The sequence below is a fragment of the Pleurodeles waltl genome, chromosome 5 (assembly GCF_031143425.1).
Source record: "Pleurodeles waltl isolate 20211129_DDA chromosome 5, aPleWal1.hap1.20221129, whole genome shotgun sequence".
NCBI lineage: Eukaryota > Metazoa > Chordata > Amphibia > Caudata > Salamandridae > Pleurodeles > Pleurodeles waltl.
In genome coordinates, this window is record NC_090444.1 from 1,152,382,485 (window position 1) to 1,152,404,022 (window position 21,538).

Genomic DNA, 21,538 nt, shown 5'->3' on the forward strand with positions numbered 1-21,538 from the left:
CCGAGGAGGAGCTCAGGGTCATGGTGGAAGAAATCATCCGGGTAGAGCTACAGCTATTTGGCTCACAGGTACAGCACACATCAGTAGCCAGGAAGATGGAGCTATGGCAAAGAATAGTCGACAGGGTCAACGCTGTGGACAGCACCCAAGAAATAGGGAGGACATCAGGAAGAGGTGGAACGACCTACGGGGGAAGGTGCGTTCAACGGTATCCAGGCACCACGTCGCGGTACAGCGGACTGGCGGCGGACCACCACCTCCTCCCCCTCAACTAACATGGGAGGAGCCATTCTTGTCCATCTTGCATCCTGAGGGCCTCGGAGGAGTCGTTGGAGGAACGGACACTGGTAAGTCAAATCTTAACTATCATAACCCCAACCCTACCTGCATGATATCACACACCCCCACCTTCACACCCTCCCCTATCACCCCAAATCTTCACCTATCTACCCATTACACCAACCACCCATCCCAAACCCAAGCCCTGCATGACATAACTAAGCATCGACACCCATCACCAAAGCATGCCCACTGCACAGACCCAGAACACCCCCCAACCATCAGCACCCAAGCCCCCCCACAGGAATGCCTGCACTGGGGTTCACGCACACCCAACCATTGCACACCATGAAACACACACATGCAATAATCATGTACTTATACCCCCGCAGGAACCCGAAGGAACGTCACCACACCAGAGGGTCCAGACAACACCACTCCACCCCCAGAAGAGGCCCACAGTGACAATAGCAGCTCTGCCCCACTGGATCTTGATGACCAGGCCAGACCATCGTGGGCCTCGGGACAGTCGGTTCCCCTTGCCCAGCCACAGCCCATCACCGAGCTGCCACCCTCTGGTAACACCAGCACAGCACCCACTCAGCGGGCCCAAACCTCCCTACCCAGGACAGGTCAATCAGCTGTGTGTCCACCACTACAGGGCACCCAGGGTAACCCATCACCCCAACAACAACAGGGACCTGGGGGCAGTGGTTGTGGGCACACGGTCCAGGGGACGGAGCCACAGGAACACAGGGGAACTGGGAGGGCTGCTGTGCCACACAGGGAGGACAGGCCAAGGGAACCCACTCTCAACGAGGCCCTCTCCTCCATCATGGGAGCCTACCACCACCCCCAGGAGACGATGGCCACGGTCCTGGACAAGTTGCAGGAGACCCTGCGTCTGCAGGAGGAACAATATATGGGGTTCAGGGAGGAGCTCAGGACCATCGGCACCACCCTGGGCACCATCGTAGGGGTGCTGATGGACATTCAAAAGACCTTGAGGGACACCGTGGCACTCCAAGGGGCCCCTGACACTAGGCAGGACGACGAACTGGCCACCACCTCCGCCGGCGCTAGTGGATAGGACGTCCCGCCACAGGACCACCACACCAGCACCCCACCCCCTGCAGACGGACAACCACCACGCAAGCGGGCACTGAGATCCAGGAACAGGACAGAGCAAGATGGCAAGACCCCCGCCAGGAAATAAGACCACCCTGATAGTCCTCCCACTGTCCCACTTTGTTACCCTGTCCAAATCGGAACTGGGCCAGCTCCACTTCCTATGCCCAGATGTGCAATGTACCTGTGAGGCTATTAGACTGGACTCTGCCATGGACATTCCTCCACCATCACCCATCACCATTTTACAACCCCCCTTCATTTTTGTACACTTAAATAAACACCCTTCAAACACCAAAAATAATGGAGTCAGTCAATGATTTGTAAATCTGTATTATCAATTACAGTTGCATTATGGGTTACCCATTGGAAGGCTAACATACCTATGTCACACATCACAAGCCCTTCAAGGATGCAAACAGTTGACACGTAGGTTACCACACTTGTGGAACTGAAATGGAAGGGGACAACTCAGTTAACAAATAGTGAGTGAAATTGAGGTACAGGATCGAGGTAGATGTGTGAAAGTGAATGTAAAGGTAAAATAGAAAATGTGCTCACCTGTGTGTCACTGGAAATATTGCTGTATGACTGACTCCCTGTTGTCGTTTTCGTCTTCCTCAGCTTCATCCTCATCACTGTCCACAGGCTCCACAGGCTCCACAGCTGCTACAACACCATCATCTGGATCATCCTCCTGCAGAAAAGGCACCTGGCGTCGCAAAGCCAAGTTATGGAGCATGGAGCAGGCGATGATGATGTCGCACACCTTCGGTGAGTAGAATAGGGATCCACCTGTCATATGGAGGCACCTGAACTTGGCCTTAACAAGGCAGAAGGTGCGCTTGATAACCCTCCTAGTCTGCGCATGGGCATCATTGTACTGTTCCTCTGCCCTGGTCCTGGGATTCCTCACTGGGGTCAATAGCCAGGAAAGGTTGGGGTAACCAGAGTCCCCCAATAGCCATACACAGTGCCTCTGGAGTTCCCCCATCATATCAGGGATGCTGCTATTGCGCCGGATGTAGGCGTCATGCACAGAGCCAGGGAACATAGCATTTACCTGGGAGATGTACTGGTCTGCCAAAAGAGACCATCTGGACATTCATAGACTGATAACTCTTCCTGTTCCTGTACACCTGTTCACTCCTGTGGGGGGGACCAGAGCTACATGGGTCCCATCAATGGCACCTATGACGTTGTGGATATGTCCAAGGGCATAGAAGTCACCTATCACTGTAGGCAAATCCTCCACCTCAGGGAAAATGATGTATCTCCTTACGTGTTTCAACAGGGCAGACAACACTCTGGACAAGACGTTGGAAAACACAGGCTGGGACATCCCTGATGCCATGGCCACTGTTGTTTGAAATGACCCACTTGCAAGGAAATGGAGCACTGACAGCACCTGCACCTCAGGGGGGATTCCAGTCGGATGGCGGATTGGTGAAATCAGCTCTGGCTCCAACTGGGTACACAGTTCCTGGATTGTGGCACGGTCAAACCTGTAGGTCACGATTCAATGTCGCTCCTCCATTGTCAACAGGTCCACCAGCGGTCGGTACACTGGCGGATTCCGCCATCTTCTCATATGTCCCAGCTGACGGTGCCTACGAAGGACATCAGCGAAGAAAAAGTCACAATTCTTCCAGGTATGTACCCACAGTCACACACAAGACTACCCCAGACAACAAACCCTTCCTGTATGTGTGTTGAGTGTAGGCCTCAGTATGTGTGACGCAGTTGAAAATGAATCCATGTGGGCCCCTGAAATGGGGGCTGCCTGACCTCTAAACTGGGACATTGGGATTGTGGGGTAACAGCGCTGGCGTTGCACACCGTCGCGGTAGGCGGTCGTAGAGCGCGGCGCAATGCTGCATTGGTTAACAATGGACCCTATGGGTCCCATGAGCCAATGAACAGGTGCGCCGGTGGTGATGATGCGCCCCGCCGCGGACGTCACCGCCGCGGACGTCACCGCCATTTTCTATCTCTTCAATCACTAGATACCTGACCTTCGACAGGAGAGGACCTACACTGCTAGTGCTGCTGTGACCTCGGTCTGGAAGCGACGATGGCTGCTGCGTCTCGGGAAAGGGCCCCTGCCTTCACATCGGAGGAGTTGGAGAAACTTGTGGATGGGGTCCTCCCCCAGTACACGCTACTCTACGGTCCTCCAGACCAACAGGTTAGTACACAGGGAGCACGTTGTAGGGGCTAGGCCTGGGTGGAGAGGGCTGGGTGGAAGAGGGAAGGGGGCAGAAGTCATACTACAGTAAAGCATGGGAATAAATGGGCCACATGGTCAGAGTATGGATGGGGCCACAGATATTGATGGTGCAATTGGTAATGACTGTTCCTCTTCCCTTGTGCATGTCATGTAGGTCAGCGCCCACTAGAAGAGGGACATTTTTGTATTGTATTGTAATCGTATTTATATAGCGCTTACTACCCCTGACGAGGCGTCGAAGCGCTTTTCGATGAGTAGCACGCTACTCCGGAACCCAACAAGAATTAGTGATGGATTAGTATCATTTAATAATGAGTACAGTTTTAGTATTATTATGAGTTAATTTGAGCCGCGGATATGAGAGTTTGTTAGTTAGATTGACTGGAGTAATGGAGGGGTGGAGGAGGAAAGAAATCCAGAAGTGTTAATTGGGAGTATATCCTTCATTTACTCAATCCAAAGGCTTAGGATGAATAAAGGGGGGCAGAGGGGGAAGAGTATGTGGAAGGGTTAGGGAGAGCATAGTAGCAGGGTGAGATGAATGCAGGAGAATTTAGTAGGGTTGTGTGGGAGGTCACAGAGGTAGAGTGAGGTTTGGTGAGTTAGATGTGGAGGTGGAGGAAAGAGCTTAGGCAGAGATATTTAGGAGATGAAAGTGGTCGAAGGGATTTGGGATGAGTCAGAGTGAGAATGGAGGATAGTTTGATAGAGACATGACATAAGAGTGATGAGTAGATAAGTGTGATAAAATGAGAGCAGAAATTCATAGATATCTAGTATAACAACCCAAAAACCAGGAGCCATGCAATGATCCACAAACATGCCAAGCACAGAAACAACATATACACATACATACACACATATATATATATATATATATATATATATATATTTATACACACACACATGAATACACACACATATGCACATACAATACATAATTAGAATCATGGGTAAAAAATACTTAGTCAGACAGGTTTAAAAGAGTGTGTGTGTATTTTTATTGTTATGACAGTAGCAATACATATTTTCCAAAGAAACTATAAATAAATAGAAATATAAATATAATCTGAAAAAAATATTTATCCACATAGGCATATGCAGTTCATAGTTGTTTGAAAAAGGTGGTTATGAAGGAAAGAGCCAACTCTTGAGTAGTTTTCTGAAAACAAGAAAGTTATCTGTGGCTCTTATAGTTGGGGGTAATGAATTCCATAGTTTGGCTGCTTGGACGGAGAAGGATGTACCACCAACAGTCTTTTTCTTGTATGGTGGTGTTCTAAGGCGGGGTGCCAGTCTTGAGCGGAGGGTTCTTAGTTGGATATATTTGGTAATTTTCTTTCTGATAAAAAGCAGTCCTGTTCCATGTATAGCTTTGTGGGTGATATAAAACAGCTTGAAAGTGCATCTTCTGGCAACGGGTAACCAGTGTAGTGCTCTCAAGGCAGGGGAGATGTGGGCTTGCGGCTTTATATGTAGTAGTAGCCTGGCTGCGGAATTCTGGATACGTTGTAGTTTTTTCATAACAGATAGAGATGATCCATGGTAGAGGCTATTGGCATAATCCAGTTGGCATAATACAAGTGAGATAGTAGCTTGCACCTTGTGTGGAAATCCGAGGTGGGGGAAGATGCGTCGTAAACTCTTTAAGGTGATGAAGCTTGTGCGTGCTAATTTGTCTACTTGGGCATTCATAGTTAGCTTGGAATCCATGGTGATTCCTAGGTTTTTAACTTCCTTGGATAATTGATGAGGTGGTTCGAGATCGTCAGGCCAGACGCACAGAGGGTCATAATTTTTCCATTCACCACATATGAGTATTTCTGTTTTGGAGGTATTTAGTTTGAGATGGCTCCAGGTCATCCACTGATCAACGGCTCTGAGGCAACTGAAGATTTGTGAGTTTTCAATGTTTTTGGGGTCTTCTAATTGAAGTAGTATTTGTGTGTCATCTGCATAGTTGAAGCATGTGAGATGGAAATCATTGATCAGTTCTGGTAAAGATATCATGTAGATGTTAAAAAGCAAAGGTGAGATGATTGACCCTTGGGGGACCCCTGTTTTTGTGAGGTAGGGTTCGGATGAGAAGGGGGGTGAGTGGATGATATTCGCTCTTTTTTGGAGATAGGAAGTAATCCAGTCGAGAGCAATCCCTTGTATGCCGGCTTCGTGGAGTCTTTGAGTTAGGGTGTCATGGTCAACCGTATCAAAGGCAGCTGAGTGGTCCAAGAGAAGTAGTGCAGCAACTCCATTTCGGTCGACTGTGTTTTTAAGATCTTCCCAGATTGCCATGAGTGCCGATTCAGTGCTTCTTCCTGGGCGGAATCCAGTTTGGAAGTCTGAAAGTATAGAATTGTCTTCAATGAATTGTGACATCTGGGCGAATGCTGCTCTTTCTATCAATTTACCCAGGAAAGGTCCATTTGTGATAGGTCTGTAATTGTTGGGGTCTTGCGGGTCTAGGTTTGTTTTCTTTAATAATGGTCGTATGTATGCCTTTTTCAGGTCTGTAGGAAACGTTCCTGAAGTTAAAGAGTTGTTGATTCTTCTTACAGGTGTGGCAGCAGAAGTAGATAGCAGGATGTTCTTGAAGATTTGTGGTGGGCAAGGGTCAGAAGGGCAACCAGAAGGTCTGCTTGCTTTGACCAAATCCATAAATTCATCCTGGGATATTTGTTTGAAGGACTGTAGAGGTTGGGATGGTTTATTCTTAAAGGGTATTTTAGTAAAGGGGTTGGTGCTGATGGTTTTCTTCTGTTTTAAATAGGAGTCCAATGTGTCTGCTTTGGTTGTGTAGTGAGTTGCCAATTTGTTTGTGAAATCTTGAGTGGTGGGATGACTTCCTTCCATGCATGTAGGTTTTTGAAATTCATTGAGAATTTTATAAAATTCCTTGGTTGTAGATTGAGCATTTAGAATTCTGTCTGAGTAGTATCTTTTTTTAGCTTTTTTGATTGATGATTTGTATATCCTGTTAAGTTTGTGTAGCTGCAGTTTGTCTTGACTGTTGTTTGTTTTGAGCCAGGTCCGCTAAAACTTTCTGATTTGTTGCTTTATCTTTTTAAGTTCTGTGTTTCTCCAAGGTGTTGGTTTTCTTTTGTCGAGTTTAGTTTTTCTGAGTGGTATTAGGACATCAAAAGCTTCCTGTAGCCACTCATAAAGTTTTGGTACAGAATTGATAGTATCTAGATCTGTGTTTGCTGTTAGTTGTGTTTCTAAGTCATCCAAATTGAGTTTGCTCCATGGTCGATAGGTGTATGTATGTAAGTGGTTGTGGGGTGTGTTGATTTGTGGAGTTGTCTGTCGGAAAGTTATCAGATGGTGGTCTGACCAGGTGGTTGGTGTGATGCTATGAATAGTAACGAGTTCAGGCTTAGCAAAAATGACATCTAGGATGTGACCAGCGATGTGTGTGGGATTGTGTACAATCTGATGTAGGTTCAATGCGAGTAGGCCAGTGGTGATAGCTTTTGGATGGGGCATATTGGGTTTGTCAAACCAAATGTTTAGATCCCCAAGAATGCATAGATTGGAGAATAGTGTAATAAGGTTTGAGACTGTGTCAAGAAAAGCATCTGGGAAAGTGGAGTTGTTAGGTGGAGGTCTGTAAAGGAGGAGAAAGTTACAGGAGGAAGTTGGAGTAGGGTGGCATCTGGTAAGGAGGGCTTCACAACCTTGTATGGAGATGTTGTCTGTTTTACTGAGGTTTATTGCCTGTTTGAATATAATAGATAGTCCACCTCCTCTCTTGCCTATTCGGTTTTGTATGATGGTTTGATAGCCCGGAGGAAGGGCTTCGTGCAACACTGGTGCCATGTCATCTCCCAACCAGGATTCCGTAATGAATAGTAAGTCAGGTTGTGTGTCTGTGAGCAGGTCGTAGATGTGGTGCTTGTTTTTTGAGAGTGATCGAGCATTTATGAGCTGGCAGTTTAGATAGGGTGTGTTAGTGGTAGTGTTGTTTTGTTTAGTAGAAGGGTAAGTAGTATAATGTGAGCTTGAAGCAGGAGTGTTGCTAGTTGTGATAACTGTTTGAGGCTCACAATAGTCTTGCTTTTCAACATAGTGTTCCTCTTCCAGCAGGTTAAGGAGGCATTTTGTTGGGTCTGTGTGTGTGGGTGGTGGACTTGGTGGCTGAGAGAGCCATGAGGAGTGTAGTGTTTTTTGTAGGGTAGTTTTATTATGTAACAAACAAGGGGATGCAAGGTTGCTATGAGTGACATGGTTTTTATTTTGTTTGCGTTTGTTTAGTGTGGATGGAGTATGGGTTAGGGGTAGTGGAGGAGCATGTGGCTCATGATGTAAGGCTCTAAATTGTGCAATGGAGGAGAGGCGAGTGAATGAAGGTTGCTGGGATGGGGTGCTTGTGGTAGGTGTTTGTGAAGAGTGGGGGGGTAGGGGTGGAGATAGGATGGAATTTGTATCCTTTGTGTAGTCCTGGGGGTGGGAGTGGGTATGATGATGAGTGTAATGTAAGTTTGTGTTGCTTTGATGTGCTGATGTTTGTGGTCGGTATTGTTTTTGTGGAATAATGAGAGGGGCTATTGGTGTAGTTGTTTTTGGTGAGGGATTTGTATGTGAGTTAGTGCTGCTAAGTGGAATTTGAGTGTTTGTTGGGGTGTTGATGTGTTTTGGAGATGAATGTATGAGGTGTGTAAGAGGTGATGGGTGTGTGTCAGGGAAATAAGTATTAGTTGAGATGACCGGAAGGGGTAATATGTCTGGTGGAGTGAAATGTGGGGATTGTATGGTTGTGTGTAATTGGTGAGGAGAGGGGAAGAGTGTTTGTAGATGATGTGTTTGAAGGCAGGGTTTGGGCATTGTTATGAAGACAGGCGGTCTGTGTGGAGCGAACAGCGGATAGTGTTTTTGGTTAGTATGAGCAGAGAGTGTGTATCTGGGAGACTGAAACTGAGAGAATTGTATGTTGTAGTTTTGTATTGTGTGGGTGGTGGCAGGTAGTGTTAGTGGGAGGGGACAGAGTAGTGTTTGCTGTGAGAAGGCAGGTGTTTGACTGTAGTAGTTCTGGGGGGTATGTGTATATGTGTTGTATGTAGGGTATTGTGTTGGGTGGTGGGGCAATGCAATATGTCTGTGGTCAGTTTGTGATGCATGAGTTGGATATTTGCAGATAATGCATTTGCATGTTGAGGGATGTGTTGGGGTAGAAACCATTCCTGGTGAAATATGAATTGGGCAGCATTTCTGGCCCTAGTCCCTAGTCCCTACCTGTCCCAAACAGGCCCAAACAGACAGCTGCCCTTGTCCTCTCCGCCCTTTGCCTCGATGCCCGGGCTCAGACGCCCTGATTCCTGGCCTTTTATAGCCCTACTGGCCAATAAGAAGCTGGTCCTAACCCTAGCCAATCCTATTTTAAACCCTGATTTAGCCAACTAATGGAAGACCCAGCCCTATTCACCAGTCACAGCCCTATTCCTGACCACCAATCACAGCCCCAGCCCTAGAACCAACAGCCAATCAGAATCCCAGCCCTATCCACCAATCACAGCCCTAGAACCAACAGCCAATCAGAATCCCAGCCCTATCCACCAATCACAGCCCTAGAACCAACAGCCAATCTGAATCCCAGCCCTATCTACCAATCACAGCCCTAGAACCAACAGCCAATCAGAATCCCAGCCCTATCCACCAATCATAACTGCATCCCTGGAGCTAGCAACCAATGAAACACCATCTCCCAACAACCAATCATAACAGCATATGCAACAACCACGAGGAACCTATATAAGGAGCAAGTTAACTAAACTCCAGTCCCTGTGGCCTGGGGGAAGGCAACTGCTGCTCTATTCAGTATCTCCTTGGATACAGACAGGCTGAATCCACACTTCCGAACTAGCAGAGTCTACTTTCCAGGTAAGGGGGAGATTGTTTAAGAGACAAACACTGCAATAGTGCTGGGCGCACACTCTAAAATCGGGCTTTTTTAAGGCAAAAATACAGGGGGGCAGACAGCTTTTAAGCACAATTTAAATCACACAAACAGATTAAAACAGTCTCCTAAAACCACACTCTGAAAGATGTATGTAGCCTTTTTACTAAGAATAGGGGTGAAAAAAAGGGGGGCAGAGGGGGGAAAGGGGGGGGGGAGCCACAAACTAGCAAGGGAATTCACACAGTCACGGCAAAAACGATTTTTATACAAACACCACTTTAAAAGAGACCAGGCTGCCTGAAACACAGAGAGTCCACAGTAAAACAAACACTTTTTGAACAATTAATACTATTTAACCAGAAATATCTTTGGGCTCCTTACCTAGGTCGTTTTGCAATCCTTGAACACTGGGCTGTATCAGGACACAGAGGAGATGCACAGAGGAACACAAAATGGAGGTGCCTGTCTTTGGCCTTCCCTCCACAAACTTAAGGAGCCAGAGCAGGTGGGGGGGGGGGCGGGTCTCAGGTGCAGCAGGGACTCAGGGAGCCAATCAGCTAAGTCCAGTCCCTGTGGCCTGCGGGAAGGCAACTGCTGCTCTATTCAGTATCTCCTTGGATACAGACAGGCTGAATCCACACTTCCAAGCTAGCAGAGTCTACTTTCCAGGTAAGGGGGAGATTGTTTAAGAGACAAAGGGGGTCATTCCGACTTTGGCGGGTGGCGGAGGCCGCCCGCCAAAGTAACCCCGTCGGAAGACCGCTCCGCGGTCAACAGACCGCGACGGTCATTCCGACTTTCCCGCTGGGCCGGCGGGCAACCGCCAGAAGGCCGCCCACCGGCCCAGCGTGAAAGCCCCTTCAGCAATGAAGCCGGCTCCGAATGGAGCCGGCGGAGTTGAAGGGGTGCGACGGGTGCAGTGGCACCCGTCGCAATTTTCAGTGTCTGCAAGGCAGACACTGAAAATCTTAATGAGGCCCTGTTAGGGGGCCCCTGTGGCATGGGCAGTTCAGGGGCCCCCAGGGGCCCCACGACACCCGTTCCCGCCATCCTGTTCCTGGCGGTAACAACCGGCAGGAACAGGATGGCGGGAAGGGGGTCGGAATCCCCATGGCGGCGCTGCAAGCAGCGCCGCCATGGAGGATTTCCTTGGGCATGGGTAAACCGGCGGGACACCGCCGGTTGCCCTTTTCTGACCGCGGCTTTACCGCCGCGGTCAGAATTGCCCATGTAGCACCGCCAGCCTGTTGGCAGTGCTACCTAGACCGCCAGGGTCGGAATGAGGCCCAAACACTGCAATAGTGCTGGGCGCACACTCTAAAATCGGGCTTTTTTAAGGCAAAAATACAGGGGGGCAGACAGCTTTTAAGCACAATTTAAATCACACAAACAGATTAAAACAGTCTCCTAAAACCACACTCTGAAAGATGTATGTAGCCTTTTTACTAAGAATAGGGGTGAAAAAAAGGGGGTCAGAGGGAGGGAAGGGGGGGGGGGGGAGCCACAAACTAGCAAGGGAATTCACACAGTCACGGCAAAAACGATTTTTAAACAAACACGACTTTAAAAGAGACCAGGCTGCCTGAAACACAGAGAGTCCACAGTAAAACAAACACTTTTTGAACAATTAATACTATTTAACCAGAAATATCTTTGGGCTCCTTACCTAGGTCGTTTTGCAATCCTTGAACACTGGGCTGTATCAGGACACAGGGGAGATGCACAGAGGAACACAAAATGGAGGTGCCATTTGGCATGCCATCGCCAAGGAGGTCCGGACCCTGAGGGCCCACCAGAGACGGGGCACCCACTGCCGGAAGAGATGGGAGGACATTCGCCGCTGCAGCAAGAAGACGGCGGAGGCTCAGCTGGGGATGGCCTCCCAACGTGGGAGGGGTGCCCGTCGTAACATGACCCCCCTGATGTTCCGGATCCTGGCGGTGGCCTACCCGGTTGGATGGGCGCTTAAGGACATCACAGCAGACACAACGGGTGAGTACAAACTCATTCTGTGGACTTTGCGTGCAGTGGAGGTGTCTAGGGGGGAGGTGGGCTGTGGGTGTCTGTAGGCCAGGGCGAGTTAGTTAGGCAAGGCCCCTCCGTAATGTAGGCCATGTGGCACTCTACCCCACCTCAGAAAACTAGCAAGTTGAGGTATAGTTGCCCCTGTGGCATCCATGTGCGCAGATTTCCAGCATTGCCATGTAGCCCATATCCATGAAATTGCATGTGCAGAGGGCAGGAGCGCGGCGTTGTGCATGGGGCTGCTGCGTCTGTCTTGTCCGCCAACGGTAGCGCTATGCCATGTACTAAAACTCTCTTACTTCTGCCCCCCCCTTTTCCTGCTCTCCCTGTCCATTTGTACATCAGCATCAACAGGCGGAGGTACAGTGGCACCGGAGCACGAGGGAGCTGCATCCCACATGGCCATGGAGGGCCACAACACAGACTCTGAATATACCAGTGGGACGGAGGGCGAGGGGGGCTTCACGTCGGCCACCGGATCACCAACCAGCGACACAGACTCGTCCGCCGATGTAAGGTCCCCTCTGGTGGCGGCACCATCTGTGCGCCCCACTTCTAAAGGTACAGCCGCCACCCCCCCTACCAGCACCGCCCTCCCAGCAGCCCCTCAGCGTTCGCCCCGTGCCCGCTCACCCAGGAGGGTGAGCAACACCTTTGCCTCTGGCACCTCAGGCCCTGCCCCAGTCACCCCTGCTGCCCTCAGTGAGGAGGCCATTGACCTCCTCAGGTCACTCACTGTTGGGCAGTCTACCATTGTGAATGCCATCCAGGGTGTAGAAAGGGAGTTGCAACACGGTAATGCATTCCTGGAGGGCATTCATTCTGGTCAGGCTGCCCTTCAGCGAACCCTGCAATCTCTGGCCTCAGTACTGATGGCAGCAATTGTCCCTGTGTCCAGCCTCCCCCCTCCAACTTCCTCCACCCAGACCCAATCCCCTGTATCCCAGCCCATCCCAAGCACACCTACAGACCAGCATGCAGACAAGTCAACACACCCAAGTAGCTCAAGCAAACATAGGCACCACACACACCACAAGCACTCACACAAGCATCACACCCATACAGACACAGCAACATCCACTGTCTCCACTGTGTCCCCCTCCTCCTCTTCTCCCTCCTCCCTCCCAGTCTCTTCTACACACACACCTGCATGCACCACATCTACAGGCACTAGCATTCGCACCAGGACACCCAGCACCACACCCCGCTCACCTGCACTCACCACCTCCACTGCCATTTACACGTCCCCTGTGTCCTCTCCCAGTGTGTCTGTGAAGCCCCCTCCCAAAGTACCCAAACGCCGGCAATCACTCACCCAACATCCATCCACTTCACGACAGCCTCTAGTACCTGCACCCAAAACAGCTAAAGTGACACCTCCTACAACCACCTCCTCTTCCTCCACTCCCAGACCCCCTCCAGCTACCCATCCCAGTGTTCGTCAGAAACTGTCCCTGTGTCAAATTGACCTTTTTGCCCCCCCCCCTCCAATTCATCAGTCGTAGCGCCTCAGCCAAAAAGCCTCCAGGACCAGTGGTGCCTGTTCAAGGTTTTTGGAGTGCACCGTCCACCAGGGCAGGCAGTAGGACCCGGAGCCAAGGCACAGGCAGCCCACCCCCTGTAAAGGCTCCGAAATTGGAGAGTGACGACGTGACCGTGGCAAGACTCCTGGTGGGACAACAAGTGAAACGGGATCGAAGGCGATTGGTGAGTCAGCTGTAACTCCAAAAAAGGTGGGGAAGGTCCAGAGGAAGTCTGCCCAGCCTGTTGTGAGTGTCACGGCGGAGAAGTGCGCCATAATTTCCGGCGGTCCAGACACAACCGCCAGCACCGTCGTCACTGGTCCAGAGACCACCGCCAGATTCACAGCCCAGGAGGTCTCAAGTATTGTCACAGGTCCAGAGACCACCGCCAGAGTCACAGCCCAGGAGGGCTCAGGTATCGTCACTGGTCCAGAGACCACCGCCAGAGTCACAGCCCAGGAGGGCTCAAGTATCGTCACTGGTCCAGAGACCACCGCCAGAGTCACAGCCCAGGAGGGCTCAGGTATCGTCACTGGTCCAGAGACCACCGCCAGAGTCACAGCCCAGGAGGGCTGAAGTATCGTCACAGGTCCAGAGACCACCGCCAGAGTCACAGCCCAGGAGGGCTCAGGTATCGTCACAGGTCCAGAGACCACCGCCAGAGTCACAGCCCAGGAGGGCTCAAGTATCGTCACTGGTCCAGAGACCACCGCCAAAGTCACAGCCCAGGAGGGCTCAGGTATCGTCACTGGTCCAGAGACCACCGCCAGAGTCACAGCCCAGGAGGGCTCAAGTATTGTCACTGGTCCAGAGACCACCGCCAGAGTCACAGCCCAGGACGGCTTAAGTATCGTCACTGGTCCAGAAACCACCGCCAGAGTCACAGCCCAGGAGGGCTCAAGTATCGTCACTGGTCCAGAGACCACCGCCAGAGTCACAGCCCAGGAGGGCTCAAGTATCGTCACAGGTCCAGAGACCACCGCCGGAGTCACAGCCCAGGCGGGCCAGGATGCCACAGCCCCGCTGGGCAATGATGGAACGTCATGCCACACACCAATGTCCAGTGTAGAAATCGTCATGCCACACACCAATGTCCAGTGTGGAAATCGTCATGCCACACACCAATGTCCAGTGTGGAAATCGTCATGCCACACACCAATGTCAGGTGTGGAAATCGTCATGCCACACACCAATGTCCGTATCAGAAACGCCATGTCAAAGCACCGCTGAAGAGGGCAAAGACCGCCATGTCAAAGCACCGCTGAAGAGGGCAAAGACCGCCATGTCAAAGCACCGCTGAAGAGGGCAAAGACCGCCATGTCAAAGCACCGCTGAACAGTCCTGAAACGCCATGTCAAAGCACCGCTGAAGAGGGCAAAGACCGCCATGTCAAAGCACCGCTGAAGAGGGCAAAGACCGCCATGTCAAAGCACCGCTGAAGAGGGCAAAGACCGCCATGTCAAAGCACCGCTGAACAGTCCTGAAACGCCATGTCAAAGCACTGCTGAAGAGGGCAAAGACCGCCATGTCAAAGCACCGCTAAAGAGGGCAAAGACCGTCATGTAAAAGCACCGCTGAAGAGGGCAAAGACCGCCATGTCAAAGCACCGCTGAAGAGGGCAAAGACCGCCATGTCAAAGCACCGCTGAAGAGGGCAAAGACCGCCATGTCAAAGCACCGCTGAACAGTCCTGAAACGCCATGTCAAAGCACTGCTGAAGAGGGCAAAGACCACCATGTCAAAGCACCGCTGAAGAGGGCAAAGACCGCCATGTCAAAGCACCGCTGAAGAGGGCAAAGACCGCCATGTCAAAGCACCGCTGAAGAGGGCAAAGACCGCCATGTCAAAGCACCGCTGAACAGTCCTGAAACGCCATGTCAAAGCACCGCTGACGAGGGCAAAGACCGCCATGTCAAAGCACTGCTGAAGAGGGCAAAGACCGCCATGTCAAAGCACCGCTGAAGAGGGCAAAGACCGCCATGTCAAAGCACCGCTGAAGAGGGCAAAGACCGCCATGTCAAAGCACCGCTGACCAGTCCTGAAACACCATTTCATAGCACCGCTGAAGAGGGCAAAGACCGCCATGTCAAAGCACCGCTGAAGAGGGCAATGCACCGGGTAGGATTGAATGGCCCGCCACATCAGGCATCCTTATCCCATGAGCAGCTGGGACAGTGACAGGACACTACCATTCACGGGGAGACTCATCCAGTCTGGGCACCAGTCACCCCCCAGTACCAGTATGGACCTGCATCAACTTGAGAGACTGTGGCTTTGCACTCCCCAGGATGTAACAGTGGGCAACCCACCCACTTGAGAGACTTGAGAGACTGTGGCTTTGCACTCCCCAGGATGTAACAGTGGGCAACCCACCCACTGTATAGACTTGAGAGACTGTGGCTTTGCACTCCCCAGGAAACATCAATGGGCATGGAGCCCTGTCGTGGATCAGGCTTTGCGTTTATGTGGCTGAGGTGCCCCCCCTTCCCTTCCCCCTGAGGTGCCTGTAGTGTTTCTATCTGATGCCCCGGCAGTGTTCTCTCCGATTTTGGTCAGGTATCTATTGTGGGCCTCACCCATGCATTTTTGGACTGTTTGTGCACGGACATTGTTGTGTACATATCTGCACTACTTCTCGGATTGTATATATGTAAATAAGAGTGATTTTAGTATACATATATTTTGTTTATTTTTGTATGACATGTATATTGGTACATTACAAAGTTTGTCCGAAATTCGCATTGTCTTTGCATTCTTCCGGGGGAATTGTGGGTTGTTAGTGTGATGTTTGTGACTGCATTGGTGTGTATGTTGTAATATGCGAGGGTGGGGGTGTTTGGTGGGTGTCCCCCTAACTTTTGCCTCCCCCCTCCCCTGTGTCGTAGGTGCTGTACTCACTGGTATCTTCTGCGCCTACGTCGCTGTTGGTCGTGAAGGAGCAGAAAGACAAGGACAGGTAGTATATGGAGTTCCGGGTCCATGGAGTCGTCGTTCCTCGTGGGATATGTTAAGGTGACCGTTTTCCCATAGCAAAAGCTGTTTCCGCCGTGTTTTTATCCACGGTGAATCCGCCCCGGAAAAGGTGGCGGATTGGCCTGTTGTGATACTGTGGGCGGTACATTGTCTCCCGCCTGTCTGTTGGCGGTGACCACCGTGCTGCTTGTCTGTACCGCCTTGGCGGGCGAAGTGTTAAAGTGGCTGTCTTTGTTGGCGGTTTCCGCCAGGGTCATGATTCCCTTTTTTTGTCCGCCGGCCTGCATGCGGTATTACCACACCTTTAACACCATCCGCCAGGGTTGTAATGACCCCCTATGGCCCTCATTACAACCCTGATGGTCGGTGATAAAACGGCGGTAATACCGCCAAAAGGCCAGCGGTAAAAAAAATGGAATTATGACCACGGCGAAAACCGCCAACACAAACAGCCACTTTAACACACTGACCGCCACAGTGGTAGCAACAAGCACACTGGCGGTAACCGCAAACAGCAAGGCAGAAGACAATGTACCGCCCACCCTATCACAACAAGCCAATCGGCCACCTTTTCCGGGGCGGTACCAACGCCATCAAAAGCACAGCGGAAACAGTACACAGAAGGGAAACGACTCACCTCTGGACACTCAAGGAAGAACCACGACGCCACGGAGCCCGAGTTGCACATATTTCCCATGATTGTATACCTTCTCCTACACCAGGAATACCAACGCCGGTGAAGACGACCATGGTGACCACCACCCCTAGCACGCAGGGGAGGGGGAGGAAAAAGAGAGTGACACACACACGCAACACACAACACCCCCACCCCCAACAACATACACACAAACAGATAAGTGAGTGTAATAATATGAAGTAATAGAAATATGTCCTCAAATCACATAATGCTATTTACATATATGTAAAAATGGAGGGACACCGCCCAGTACATATTGTCTGGGAGCCACAGGGCCATTTCACATAGGCCAAGGTCCCACTTCACTCCTGCATCAATACGGAGAGAACACTGCAGGGGCATCAGGTCGAAAATACACAGGCAGCTCAGGGGAAGGGGGGCACCTCAGCCGGAAGATGGTACAACGCCACTGCTCCTGGAGGGGGCAACATGCCAACTGCGATGTCCTGGGGAGTGCAAAGCCACAGTCTCTCAAGTGGGTGGTTTGCCCACTGCTTGGCCCTGGGGAGTGCAAGGCCTCAGTCTCTCAAGTGGGTGGTTTGCCCACTGCTAGGTCCTGGGGAGTGCAAAGCCACAGTCTCTCAGGGAGTGCAAAGCCACAGTCTCTCAAGTGGGTAGTTTCCCACTGCTAGGTCCTGGGAAGTGCAAGGCCACAGTCTCTCAAGTAGGGGGTTTGCCCACTGCTAGGTCCTGGGGAGTGCAAAGCCACAGTCTCTCAAGTGGGTGGTTTGCCCACTGCTAGGTCCTGGGGAGTGCAAAGCCACAGTCTCTCAAGTGAGTGGTTTGCCCACTGCTTGGTCCTGGGGAGTGCAAGGCCACAGTCTCTCAAGTGGGTGGTTTGCTAACTGCTTGGTCCTGGGGAGTGCAAAGCCACAATCTCTCAAGTGGATGGTTTGCCCACTGCTTGGTCCTCGGGAGTGCAAAGCCACAGTCTCTCTAGTGGATGGTTTGCCCACTGGTTCTGGGGGGGGGGAGCTTGTGCACAGTGTGCTCCATCCTGGCAAGGAGGGGGTGAGTGGATGCCTTCTTCCACTGATTCTGGAGGATGCCTTGTGCCCAGTATAGGAAAGTACCATCTTGCCTGGCATGTAACCCCCATTTTTACTTGTATGTATGTTGGTTTGTGCCTGTGTCACTGGGATCCTGCTAGCCAGGAACCCAGTGCTCATAAAGAGTGCCCTGTATGTGTTCGCTGTGTGGTGCTTAACTGTATCACTGAGGCTCTGCTAACCAGAACCTCAGTGTTTATGTTCTCTCTGCTTTTAAAATTGCCACTGCAGGCTAGTGACTAATTTTACCAATTCTGATTGGCACACTGAAACACCCATATAATTCCCTAATATATGGTACCTAGGTACCCAGGGTATTGGGGTTCCTGGAGATCCCTATGGGCTGCAGCATCTCTTTTGCCCCCCACAGGGAGCTCGGACAATTCTTACACAGGACTGCCACTGCAGCCTGAGTGAAATAGCGTCCACGTTATTTCACAGTCATTTCTCACTGCACTTAAGTAACTTATAAGTCACCTATGTGTCTAACCCTCACTTAGTGAAGGTTAGGTGCAAAGTTACTTAGTGTGAGAGCACCCTGGCACTGGCCAAATTGCCCCCACATTGTTCAGGGCAAATTCCCCAGACTTTGTGAGTGTGGGGACACCATTACACATGTGCACTACATATGGGTCAATACCTATATGTAGCGCCACAATGGTAACTCCGAACATGGCCATGTAACATGTCTAGGATCATGGAATTGTCTCCCGAATACCATTCTGGTATTGGGGGGACAATTCCATGCATCCCCGGGGCTCCAGCATAGAGCCCGGGTACTGCCAAACTAACTTTCCGGGGTTTTCTCTGCAGCTACCGCTGCTGGCAACCCTCAGACAGGTTTCTGCCCCCCTGGGGCCTGGGCAGCCCAGTCCCAGGAAGGCAGAACAAAGGATTTCCTCTGAGAGAGGGTGTTACACCCTCTCCCTTTGGAAATAGGTGTGAAGGGCCTGAGAGGAGTAGCCTCTCCTGGCCTCTGGAAATGCTTTGAAGAGCACAGATGGTGCCCTCCTTGCATAAGCCAGTCTACACCGGTTCAGGGATTCCCCCAGCCCTGCTCTGGCGCGAAACTGGACAAAGGAAAGGGGAGTGACCACTCCCCTGACCAGCACCTCCCACGGGAGGTGCCCAGAGCTCCTCCAGTGTGTCCCAGACCTCTGGCATCTTGGATGCAGAGGTGTAAGGGCACAAGGACAGCTCTAAGTGGCCAGTGCTAGCAGGTGAGGTCAGAGACCCCTCCTGATATGTGCTTACCTTTCTCTGTAGCCAATCCTCCTCTGAGGGCTATTTAGGGTCTCTCCTGTGGGTATCTCACCAGATAACAAATGCAAGAGCTCACCAGAGTTCCTCTGCACTTCCCTCTTCGACTTCAGCCAAGGATTGACCGCTGACTGCTCCAGGGCGCCTGCAAAACCACAACAAAGTAGCAAGAAGGCTACCAGCAACATTGTAGCGCCTCATCCTGCCAGCTTTCTCGACTGTTTCCTGGTGGTGCATGCTCTGAGGGCTGTCTGCCTTCACCCTGCACTGGAAGCGAAGAAGAAATCTCCCATGGGTCGACGAAATCTTCCCCCTGCCAACGCAGGCACCAAACTTCTTCATCACCGGTCCTCTGGGTCCCCACTCTTCTTGACGAGCATGGTCCCTGGAACACAGGAGGTGGATCCAAGTGTCCCTGATAGTCCAGTGGCCCTTCTGTCCAAATTTGGTGGAGGAAAGTCCTTGCCTCCCCACACCAGACAGTAATCCTGTGTACTGCGTGAACTGCAGCTGCTCGGGCTTCTGTGCACTTTTGCAAGACTTCCTTCGTGCACAGCCTAGCCCAGGTCCCCAGCACTCTGTCCTGCATTGCCCAACTCGCTGAATTGGACTCCGACTTTGTGGGATCCTCTGGTTGTGCTGAGTCGACGTCGTGCTCAGATCTTCTGAACGCCTGTTCAGGTGCTTCTGCGGGCGCTGCCTGCTTCTGCATGGGCTCTCCATGTTGCTGAGTGCCCCCTCTGTCTCCTCCTCCAAGGGGCGACCTTCTGGTCCTTCCTGGGCCCTGGCAGCACCTAAAACCTTCAACTGCGACCCTTGCAGCTAGCAAGGCTAATTCGCGGTCTTTCTGCGTGGAAACAACTCTGCGTCCTCCAGCACGCCGTGGGACATCTTCTGACCAAAGGAGAAGTTCCTGGCACCTTCCGTTGTTGCAGAATCTTTGGCTTCTTCCACCCGGACGCAGCCCTTTTGCACCTTCATCCGGGGTTTAGTGGGCTCCTGCCCCCCCTGGACACTTGCGTGACTCTTGGACTTAGTCCCCTTCCTTTACAGGTCCTCAGGTCCAGGAATCTGTCTTCAGTGCTTTGCAGTCAGTTGTTGTTTTTGCAGAATCCCCTATCTCGACTTTACTGTCTTTCTGGGGTAGTAGGGTAACTTTACTCCTACTTTTCAGGGTCTTGGGGTGGGGTATCTTGGACACCCTTAGTGTTTTGTTACACTCCCAGTGACCCTCTACACACTACACTAGACCTGGGGTCCGTTCGTGCTTCGCATTCCACTTTTGGAATATATGGTTTGTGTTGCCCCTAGGCCTATTGTCTCCTATTGCATTCTATTGTGTTCTACAGTGATTGCACTACTTTTCTAACTGTTTACTTACCTGATTTTGGTTTGTGTGTATATTTTGTGTATTTTACTTACCTCCTAAGGGAGTATATCCTCTGAGATACTTTTGGCATATTGGGGGTCATTACAACATTGGTGGTAAAAGCCGCTTACCGCCATGCAGAAGACCCCCAATACACAGCCGCGGCCGCGGAGTTCCGCCACAGCTATTATGACCCACATCTCGGGACCCGCCGAAATTCAAGTCACACAAGTCTGCCACACCAAAGGTCAGTGATAAACTGGCGAAAACAAAACCTCCACCTCCACGCCAACAGAAACACGCCCATGCTATTACGACCACGAATCCAAGCGGCGTTCTTTCAACCGCGGTATTCCATTGGCGGTACACACCGCCACGCTCAAAATACACACAAATCTCCAAAACACCGCCACATTGGACAATTCCAAATACACACACCTGATACACAAGCAAACACCACTCCCACACACCCAACACTATATAAAACACAAACCCACATCACCCACAAACCCCTACGACCACAATTTATTCACGAAGGCCAGAGAGACAGCACAGAATAGACAATCCCACCACACAGAGGCACACAACACCATCACCAACACAACATCCACGCACAAAACACCACACACCACTACACATCACCACACACATCAACACTCACACCGCCCCACACATCACACACACCACCCCATGTCACGCCAAAGACACCCCCGCTTTTCCGAGGAGGAGCTCAGGGTCATGGTGGAGGAAATCCTACGGGTAGAGCCACAGCTATTTGGCTCACAGGTGCAGCACACATCCATAGCCAGGAAGATGGAGCTATGGCGAAGAATCGTGGACAGGGTCAACGCTGTGGGACAGCATCCAAGAAATCGGGAGGACATCAGGAAGAGGTGGAACGACCTACGGGGGAAGGTGCGTTCAGCGGTCTCCAGGCACAACATCACGGTTCAGCGGACTGGCGGCAGACCCCCACCTCCTCCCCCACAACTAACAACATGGGAGGAGCAAGTCTTGACCATCATGCATCCAGAGGGCCTCGGAGGAGTCGGTGGAGGAATGGACACTGGTAAGTCAATTCGTAACTATCATATCCCCCACCCTACCTGCATG